This window comes from Thalia democratica, unplaced genomic scaffold, assembly GCF_965202585.1.
Source record: "Thalia democratica unplaced genomic scaffold, ktThaDemo2.hap1.1 HAP1_SCAFFOLD_417, whole genome shotgun sequence".
NCBI classification, from domain to species: domain Eukaryota; kingdom Metazoa; phylum Chordata; class Thaliacea; order Salpida; family Salpidae; genus Thalia; species Thalia democratica.
In genome coordinates this window covers 7,501-17,500 of record NW_028139483.1, presented here as the reverse complement: position 1 = coordinate 17,500, position 10,000 = coordinate 7,501, and the positions used below count along the sequence as shown (strand labels likewise).

The 10,000-nt window shown below is 27.9% G+C and overlaps 3 non-coding genes across 3 annotated transcripts in view; all 3 read left to right on the top strand.

The window, feature by feature from the left end:
* The first annotated feature begins 1,611 nt into the window (after positions 1–1,611).
* Positions 1,612–1,730, top strand: LOC145846332 (5S ribosomal RNA). Its single transcript, XR_014370720.1, has one exon. It is a non-coding gene; the product is annotated as a 5S ribosomal RNA (ribosomal RNA).
* Positions 1,731–4,585: 2,855 nt separating this feature from the next.
* Positions 4,586–4,704, top strand: LOC145846313 (5S ribosomal RNA). Its single transcript, XR_014370703.1, has one exon. It is a non-coding gene; the product is annotated as a 5S ribosomal RNA (ribosomal RNA).
* Positions 4,705–8,824: 4,120 nt separating this feature from the next.
* LOC145846325 (small subunit ribosomal RNA) overlaps positions 8,825–10,000 on the top strand; it is a 1,808-nt gene continuing 632 nt past the window's right edge. The window contains exon 1 of the ribosomal RNA XR_014370713.1: positions 8,825–10,000. This exon is cut by the window's right edge and continues 632 nt beyond it. This is a non-coding gene — a ribosomal RNA (small subunit ribosomal RNA).

The window sequence follows — 10,000 nt, the reverse complement described above, 5'->3', positions numbered from 1 at the left end:
AGAATTTTCACTGACAGAATATGTTATTTTCATTTTAGTTGATGTTTTTATTTCATATTTTATTTTCTAATGTGTTTATTGTAGGTTATTGGGTGCTGAAAGAGCCATAAAAACCTCATAATCGAACAATTTACTAAAAAATTATTAATATTGAAAGATTTAAATTTCGAAATAACCTACCTACGGTTAATCTACACGCGTTTAGAAGCCGTAAAAAAATATTTTCGACTTTGTAATGGACCAAACAAAAAATATAGAAAAAATTATCGAAAAAAAAAATCTTTTAAAACTTACCTTACGTTAGTCCTTATGCGTTGCGAAGCTCAAAAAAAATATTTTCGACATTATAATAGAACAAACAAAGAAAATAGAAAAATTTTCCAAAAAAATAAAAAGTCGAAATTCGAAAAAAGAAGAAAAGTGGTCCTTTTCTAGGAGTTTTTTATTCCCAAAAAATGGGTTGATGTCCCCGTAACCCCTAAAAAAAGGGGGTCGAAATAACATTTTTTCATCATGCTTCAAATGGGCTGAAAAATTTTTTACGGGGTCTCTGGACCAAACAAAAACGATCTGTCGAGTCAGAATTCCGAAAATCGAAAATTCCCGAAATTTCTGTACTTAAAAGGCGGGGCGCCCACTATCGACAAAAGTGTGCCAAAACCCACAAACGTTGTGTTACGCGCGCTAAGATAAACACAAGCCTGATTGCTGAAAATGTATTCTATTTGAATAAGGTAAGTATCAACATCAAGGAAGCAATTCCTTTATTATAAACTCATACTCTGACATTGCGCTAATATTGCTCGTGAATTGTTATTTAGTTTAAAAATATAATTTATATTACTTTTATTTTATTTTAATTCTATATAATAACTATTTTATATTTTTATTAAAAAATTTCTTGTTTAGTTTCTAAGCAACCACAGTTACGTTTATATGTTTAATTCTATTGTATTCTATATTTATCGATAATTTAATAAATGTTTTAAAAGACTATTCTGGTTTTCCACGCTCTCTTCAAAAATGTGAGTTCTTTTAATTCTTCCACTTAATTATTCATTTTAAAGTAAAACAACTAGTTATACATATTATTATATTATAATGTATGTGTATTATATACTATTATTTTATAACATAAACATAGTTGAGTTATTAAATTAAACGTCAAATATTTTATTACCTAAAATTAAGTTAATCGTAAAATCTGATGTAGTATGAGATATTCTTTAGAAACTAGCTATAAATATTCTTGAAGTAAAACAAAACCATCTATAAATAGAACAATGAGAAATAGTAAAACAAACTAAACACAACATGTTTATTTTAACATTATTTTTTATTTAGTTTAATCACTTAATAAACTTTACTTCTAATCATAGTATTTAATATAGAATATAGTTAACAATCTTTTAAACGAAGTCTTAAATAAAGTTACAGGGAGTAATCGTAATTAAAACACCAAAAAAAAAGGTTTTAATAAAAAAAATACTTACATCAAGTTAAAATTTTATAAGGATTAATTTTAAAATATCAAATTGATTGTAAATCAAGTGCAAATAGGTTTTTTAAACAAACCGAAGGGTTTATAAAGGCTTGTAAACGCTTTCAAACGCCTACGACCATACCACACTGAGCACACCCCATCTCGTCCGATCTGGGAAGTTAAGCAGTGTCGGGCGTGGTTAGTACTTAGATGGGTGACCGCTTGGGAATACCACGTGCCGTAGGCTTTTGCTTTTTGAATTCATCTTTTTTGTACTATTTTTCTTTCTGACCTATTTATACTTATTACTCGTTTATTTACATTTCTTTAACGCTTAAAAGAAAAGTAAATTCTAGTTATTAGCAAATAAAAACGTAAGCCAATCAGATAACGTTATTTGCTGTTTAAACCAATTAGAGCGCTAAAAAAGTGGTTTGACCAGTTTGAGATATCGAAAAAATAATGGCACCATCTTGTAGAGTACAATTTTCTGAGTTAAAATTAATACAATTAGTCTTTTATACTAAAACTTAAAAGTTTTTTTGTCCAAAAACAAATAAAAGCGTGGCTACTTGAAAAATCAAACGAAAATAAATTTTGCACTTTTGTATTGTGAGTCATAATAAGTTATTTACTGTTACCAACAGATACTAGCAAAAGCTTTTTAAAGTTTTGTATTAACTTAATGTATTTGTAATTACTTTTACTTAATAGAAACTATTGAATTACGTTTACTTAGTTTACTTTTGTATGTGTATTAAATATATAGCAATTTTGTTTGAACTTAAATAAGGACTATTAAACTATTAAAAGAAAACTATCAAAGTTTACTAACTCAAAAGCTAAATCTTAGTTATATTGTTATAAGCATTTATGTTGTAATTTACTAATAACTAAATGAGTTTATTTCAAACAAAAAGAATTAAATAATGTTATGTTATGTCAAGCCTACTATATGAGGTATATAGGTATATAAGGTATACAAGCTTATGTTTGAAAGTTATAATAATTAAAATAAAAATAAATATTTAGTTGGTAAAATTTGTATGTTTTAATATGCTTTGAAATTAGAGTTAGTATAGATGTTTTTTTTTAAATATAATAAATATAAGTATTTAGTTACTAATAATAAACTAAAATACCAATTTTGTAGTTATTACAAAAAAAAAAACTTATCTTACTTAAAGTTCACTGTAATTGAAACATTATACAAAAGCTTTATAATTATAAGCTTTGAATAATTCTATTTGAATAAATAATAGATTCATAACTATATTCATGTTTGCATATTTAAATTATAAAAAGTTAGTGTTTTGTGTATTGACTTTATGATTATTTTATTTTAGTAACTGTTAGTTTTATACTTTAATAAAAGAAATATGGTTAACAAGTAAGTTAAAAATGAAAGAAGCATAAAAAAACACACTAATTAACTGCTTATTCAATAGTTTGATTATTTAATTATTTTTCTGTTATATAGTTCAATCGTATTGTATAAAAAATACAGAGGTTTAAAGTAAGTTAGAATAAAAATAAAACAAAACATATAAAATAAGCATTAGTTAAAATACATAGTTTTTTTTTCTAAGAAAATTTAATTCTTTAATAATAAGTAGTAATTTAAATAAAAAATAATACAAATAAAGTTATACAATATATATACAATAGTTTGTCAAACTAGGCAAAAAACAAACTAGGCAAAAAACCTACAAAGTAGGCCACCACTACAATCCAATGTTCCAACTGGAAATTCAATGAGATCGTTACTGTACTTGTGATGAACGTTGATAATCCCCAAGATTGTAAGTCGAAGGCCTTACCCAACCTAACCAGCGCACTGGTTTTCTTACAACTGAATTAATCAACATTTATTATTGAATATAATCATTATTGATAGATAGAGGAATGTTGACAATCAACAACAGATTGTAGGTCAAAGGCATTACTCGACCCAAGTACCCACAACCTAGATTGAACAACATTTATTAGATAGATTTGTTTATTGATAGATAGAGGAATATTGTCAATCCACAACAGATTGTAAGTCAAAGGCATTACTCGACCCAAGTACCCACAACCTAGATTGAACAACATTTGTTAGATAGATTAGTTAGATAGATAAATAGTACAGTATAATCTCAAAGAATTTGAAGCCCGAACATTGAACGATAGTGGTGTTTCGTGACGACTAGCGGGATTCGATCTTACAACCTTCTGCTTATGAGTCAGCTGATAAGACCACTGACCCACCGCGCCACGACAAAGATAAAGAAATATTTTGCTATATAAATAGGTTGATTTTTATAATTTTGTTATACAGTGTCAATTACAGTGAACTTCAAGTAAGATATACATATTTATATACATAGTATATATATTTCCGAGTCTGACTTTGAGTACTTTTTATATATTATTAACAAGATTTTTTAGGAGTAATATCTGTTTAGTTCTTTAATATATCTTTAAAATAATAATATTTTTTAAGGTGTTTAAAACTTTTAGAAGCTGTATGTAATGTCTTTTAGTTTAATAGTTCTTTTAAATTAGTAAAAAAAATAAACATGGTTGAGTTATCAAATTAAACAAAATAGAACGTCAAGTATTTAATTACTAAAATTAATTTAATTAAAAAAAAAATCTCAGGTAATCTAAAATGTCAGGAATTATTTAAAAATAAATATAAATTTAAAACTTATTATATTGAAAAGATTGATGAATAATACTCTTGAATGTATGCAATGTTTGTATTTGTAATGCAATAACATAAATGGATAGATCAATGACAAATTGTAAACATATTGTATTATTTTATTTTACGATTTTATTTTATTTATTTAATAATTCAATAAACTTTACTTCTACTTTTCCTGGTCTTAGGTAATTTATAGATAACAATTATTTAAACAAACACTTTTGTACAGTTACAATACAGTTTTAGTACAGTTTGGGAGTAACTGTTGATTAAAAAAACAAAAAAAAGTTAATTCAGGTTAAAATTTTATAAGGAATAATTTTAAAATATCAAATTGATTGTAAATCAAGTGCAAATAGGTTTTTTAAATAAACCGAAGGGTTTATAAAGGCTTGTAAACGCCTTCAAACGCCTACGACCATACCACACTGAGCACACCCCATCTCGTCCGATCTGGGAAGTTAAGCAGTGTCGGGCGTGGTTAGTACTTAGATGGGTGACCGCTTGGGAATACCACGTGCCGTAGGCCTTTGCTTTTTGAATTCATCTTTTTTGTACTATTTTTCTTTCTGACCTATTTATACTTATTACTCGTTTATTTACATTTCTTTAACGCTTAAAAGAAAAGTAAATTCTAGTTATTAGCAAATAAAAACGTAAGCCAATCAGATAACGTTATTTGCTGTTTAAACCAATTAGAGCGCTAAAAAAGTGGTTTGACCAGTTTGAGATATCGAAAAAATAATGGCACCATCTTGTAGAGTACAATTTTCTGAGTTAAAATTAATACAATTAGTCTTTTATACTAAAACTTTAAAGTCTTTTTGTCCAAAAACAAATAAAAGCGTGGCTACTTGAAAAATCAAACGAAAATAAATTTTGCACTTTTGTATTGTGAGTCATAATAAGTTATTTACTGTTACCAACAGATACTAGCAAAAGCTTTTTAAAGTTTTGTATTAACTTAATGTATTTGTACTTAGTTTAAATTAATAGAGTTTATTTGGTTTACTTTATTATGTGTATTGAATGTGCTAGTATCTAAAAATAAATACAACTAAAACAAAACAAACAAGGAGAGTACTTGAATAGAACCAACACAATTTACAGACCAGTTGTGTACTAAATTTAAAGAAATTCTGAATAGTGAATATGCAATTATTATTATAAGTTCAAAGTTCACTTTAATTTAAATTAATGTATTTTGTAAATTGGTTTTATTTAATACGATAGTAGTGAATTACTTTATTTAATTTACTTTAGTATGTGTTGTATAACTTTATTTAAACCAGAAGCAAAACGGGATTATACTTTCAATAAACTACACAATTTACAGACCAGTTGTGTACTAAATAAAAAGCTATTGTGAATGGTGAATATGCAATTATTATTATAAGTTTATAAGTTCACAGTTTACAAAAGCTTTAGAATTTAGTTACTATTTTGTTCATATTTGCATATCTAATTTATGAAAAGTTAGTGTTATGTGTATTGGCTTTTTAATTTCTTTATTTGTAGAACTGTTAGTTTTATATTCTAAAGAAACATTTTTAAATAAATATGTTTAACAAGTAACTTAAAAATGGAAGAAATATATTGTATATATTGTGAACTGTTTATATTTATTCTAGCTATTTGCTTAGTGTATTTATTAATGTGATTATTTTATTTTGTTGTTTGTCTTATAGTTTAATCGTATTGTGTTGAAATATATATAACAAATACAGAGGTTTAAAGTAAGTTTAAATGAAAATAAAATAAGACATATAGTTGAAATATAAGTTTAAAAAAATAGTTTTTTTTTTTTATTTCTTTGTTTGTTTGATTGTTTGTTTATTATATAATCGCGACGTGTCATTTTATTACTTTTAAGCATACTAAATATAATAATAGGTATAGTTATAGGAAAAATTCAATTAGTTTCTAATGTAATAAAAAAGTTTATTTCCACAAATAAATAAATACCTGAAAAATCAAATGAAAAATAAATTTCGCACTCTTGTATTGTGAGTCATAATAGGTTATTTACTGTTACCAACAGATACTAGCGAAGGCTTTTTAAAGTTCTATGTTAATTCAATGTATTTGTACTTAGTTTTATTAAAATGACAGTATTGATGGTTACGTTTATTAAGTATGTTTATTTAACGTTATGTAACTCAAGTAAAACCAGAAGCAAATAAGGAGACTACTTTCAATAAACTACACAATTTACATACCAATTGTATACTAAACTTAAAGCTATTCTATTTTATTCTTGATAGTTATTTTAAAGTTATTAAATTATACAAATGTATTTTGTAAAGTAGTTTTATAAAGTTACTATAGTTTATTTAACTTACTATAGTATGTGTTATATAACTTTAATTAAACCAGAAGCAAAAAGGGAGACTACTTTAAATAAACTACACCATTTATTGTTATATATAACTCTAATAAAACCAGAAGCAAAAAGGGAGACTACTTTAAATGAACTACACAAATTAAAAATATATTATTATTTATAAATCAATCGTGTTGTGTTTCAAAATACATTTTTCAAATAATGTTTTACAAGTATTTATCAGTTATTTAGTTTTCTTTTTATAGTTTAGCCGTATTGTTTTATTTATTTGTTATTATTTTTATTTAATTGTTTGCTTATTATATTTATCGCCATGTGCTTAAAAAATAAAACAACTATAAAGGTTAAAAAAGTAAGTTTAAATAAAAATAAAATGAAACATATAAAATAAGTTTATGATTTTTTTATTATTATTATTATTATTATTTAATTGTTTGCTTGTTATATTTATCGCGATGTGCTTAAAAGAATAGAACAAATACAAAGGTTTAAATTGTAAGTTTTAAATAAAATAAAATGAAACATACAAAATAAGCTTATGATTTTTTATTATTATTATTATTATTATTATTATTTTTATTTCATTGTTTGTTTAATATATCTATCGCGATGTGCTTAAAAAATAAAACAACTATAAAGGTTTAAAAAGTAAGTTTAAATAAAGATAAAATGAAACATATAAAATAAGCTTATGTTTGATTTTTTTATTTTACTTTTATTAAATTGTTTGCTTATTATATTTATCGCGATGTGCTTAAAAGAATAGAACAAATACAAAGGTTTAAATTGTAAGTTTTAAATAAAATAAAATGAAACATACAAAATAAGCTTATGATTTTTTATTATTATTATTATTATTATTATTATTTTTATTTCATTGTTTGTTTAATATATCTATCGCGATGTGCTTAAAAAATAAAACAACTATAAAGGTTTAAAAAGTAAGTTTAAATAAAGATAAAATGAAACATATAAAATAAGCTTATGTTTGATTTTTTTATTTTACTTTTATTAAATTGTTTGCTTATTATATTTATCGCGATGTGCTTAAAAGAATAGAACAAATACAAAGGTTTAAATTGTAAGTTTTAAATAAAATAAAATGAAACATACAAAATAAGCTTATGATTTATTATTATTATTATTATTATTATTATTATTATTATTATTATTATTATTATTTTTATTTCATTGTTTGTTTATTATATCTATCGCGATGTGCTTAAAAAATAAAACAACTATATTAAAAAGTAAGTTTAAATAAAGATAAAATGTAACATATAAAATAAGCTTATGTTTGATTTTTTTATTTTATTTTCATTTAATTGTTTGTTTATTATATTTATCGCAATCTGCTTAAAAAAATAAAACGAGTATTAAGGTTTGAAAAGTAAGTTTAAATAAAAATAAAATAAAACATATAAAATAAGCTTATGTTTTTTTTTTTTTTTTTTATTATTATTATTTTTATTCAATTTTTTGTTTATTATACTTATCGCAATGTGCTTAAAACGATAAAACAAATATAAAGATTTAAAAAGTACGCTTAAATAAAAAATAATACAAATAAAGTTTATTTATAATAAATATATATATTTAAAACATTAAAAAAAGTAGTTTATACATATTTTTATTTATTTATTTCTTTTAAACATATTAAATAAAGTATAAAAAAGTATTAAAACATTTAAACGTAGCATAAATAAGCTTAAAACATTAAAATAATCGAAAAGAAACAAAGAAATTGAAAAAAATCGGAAAAAATCGGCAAAAAAAGTTCAACAGCAACATTTGAGCATCATACACGTATGCATTACTTTACACTAGTGAGAGAGACGTGTTTGTGCGTTCGGTCGACTTGACGAGAAAGCGGGCTTAAAGCATTACTGTTTAGCACCCGAGGCGCGGCTATTGCAGCGGCGGCGAACGTGCTATGTAAACGCATTGGAGCAGCGTATGAAAAACTACAAGCGTCCAGCGGCGGTAGGCTTATAGCTTTGCGAAGTCGTCGAGACGAGTAGCCGACGCAGGCAGGCACGGCTCGAGGCGGGTAACTGCAGCAGACAGATGGCGTGTTGCTGCTGACGAGTTAACCGGCAGAAGGCAAACGGTTGGTCGGGAGAAAGAACAGTCAGTTGTATAGCTGCATGCTGCAGTCGACGCGGGCTGGCGCTTTAAACAGCAAAAGGCCGGCGCCGACTTTCAGTAACGTTCGCAAGGCTTTTAAGCCGAGTGATAGAAAAGGTCTGTATTTATACAGTAAAAACGCTCAGTCGAGCAACGGGTTTAAACGCCCTCGGATAGTTATCTGGTTGATCCTGCCAGTAGTCATATGCTTGTCTCAAAGATTAAGCCATGCAAGTGTAAGTACGAGCTCACGTACAGTGAAACTGCGAATGGCTCATTAAATCAGTTATGGTTCATTTGATTGTACGCTTTTACATGGATAACTGTGGCAATTCTAGAGCTAATACATGCGTAAAGCGCCGAACTGACGTGAGGCGCGCATTTATCAGACCAAAACTAACCGGCTTTCGGGTCGTTACAATGGTGACTCTGGATAAGCTTGCGGATCGCACGGCCTAGTGCTGGCGACATCTCATTAAAGCAACTGCCCTATCAACTATCGTCGGTACGGTATCGGCCTACCGAGGTTGTAACGGGTGACGGAGAATCAGGGTTCGATTCCGGAGAGGGAGCCTGAGAAACGGCTACCACATCCAAGGAAGGCAGCAGGCGCGCAAATTACCCATTCCCGGCTCGGGGAGGTAGTGACGAAAAATAACAATGCAGACCTCGTACGAGGTCCTGCAATTGGAATGAGTACACTTTAAACTTTTTAACGAGTATCCATTGGAGGGCAAGTCTGGTGCCAGCAGCCGCGGTAATTCCAGCTCCAAAAGTGTATATTTAAGTTGTTGCGGTTGAAAAGCTCGTAGTTGGATATAGGGACGGCGAGGTTGGTCGGTCGAAAGGCTAGCACTGGCCTCGTTGTTCTTGTTGGTCGGTGCCTTCGCGGTGCTCTTAACTGAGTGTTGCGGTGGTCCGGCAAGTTTACCTTGAAAAAATTAGAGTGTTCAAAGCAGGCTTTACGCTTGTATAATGTTGCATGGAATAATGGAATAGGACCTCGGTTCTATTTTGTTGGTTTTCGGAGCACGAGGTAATGATTAATAGGAACGGACGGGGGCATCCGTACTGTGCCGTTAGAGGTGAAATTCTTGGATCGGCGCAAGACGAACGACTGCGAAAGCATTTGCCAAGAATGTTTTCTTTAATCAAGAGCGAAAGTCAGAGGTTCGAAGACGATCAGATACCGTCCTAGTTCTGACCTTAAACGATGCCGACTAGCGATCGGGCAGTGTCGAACTTAAGAACTGTCCGGCAGCTTCCGGGAAACCAAAGTCTTTGGGTTCCGGGGGAAGTATGGTTGCAAAGCTGAAACTTAAAGGAATTGACGGAAGGGCACCACCAGGAGTGG